Source organism: Elephantulus edwardii, unplaced genomic scaffold, assembly GCF_000299155.1.
Source record: "Elephantulus edwardii isolate Elephantulus edwardi_28Jun2011 unplaced genomic scaffold, EleEdw1.0 scaffold00218, whole genome shotgun sequence".
Classification (NCBI taxonomy): Eukaryota; Metazoa; Chordata; class Mammalia; order Macroscelidea; family Macroscelididae; genus Elephantulus; species Elephantulus edwardii.
The window spans coordinates 3,980,612-3,981,231 of NW_006399968.1; positions in this window are offsets into that span (position 1 = coordinate 3,980,612).

Genomic DNA, 620 nt, shown 5'->3' on the forward strand with positions numbered 1-620 from the left:
TAGGGGGTGGGGTTTGGGGAGGTGCGGGGGGATTGTGTACCAATGAGGGAGTTTTTCTTTTGCTTTTCAAGGAGAGGAGCAAACGGGGGGAGGTTTATGCGGGGAGAAGGGTGCAACAATGAATGAATGGAATTCCAAAATCTCTGTAGATGTTCATTGAAATGAAAAATAAACAAACTAAATTTAAAAAATAAAGCACAAATAAAAACAAACAAACAAACAAAAAATAGAAACAGATGGAACAGTACATAGATAGGGAACTGCCAGAAATCAAGCAGAGGCCGTGGCACCAGGGATATTGCTAATGTCAGATGGGTCCTGGCTGAAAGTAAGGCATTCCAGATGAATGTTTATTTGTGCTTTACTGACTAGGCAAAGGAGTTTAACTGTGTGGATCATGACAAGTTGTGGCTGACATTGAGAAGAATGTGAGTCCCAGAGCATTTAATTGTGCTCATGCAGAATCTATACCTGGATCAGGAGGCTGTTGTGCCAACAGAACAGGGGAGCACTACACTACATGGTTTCGAATTAAGAAGGGAGTGCACCAGGGTTGTATTCTCTCCCCATACCTATTCAATTTGTATGCTGAGCAAATTATCTAAGAAGCTGGACTTTAT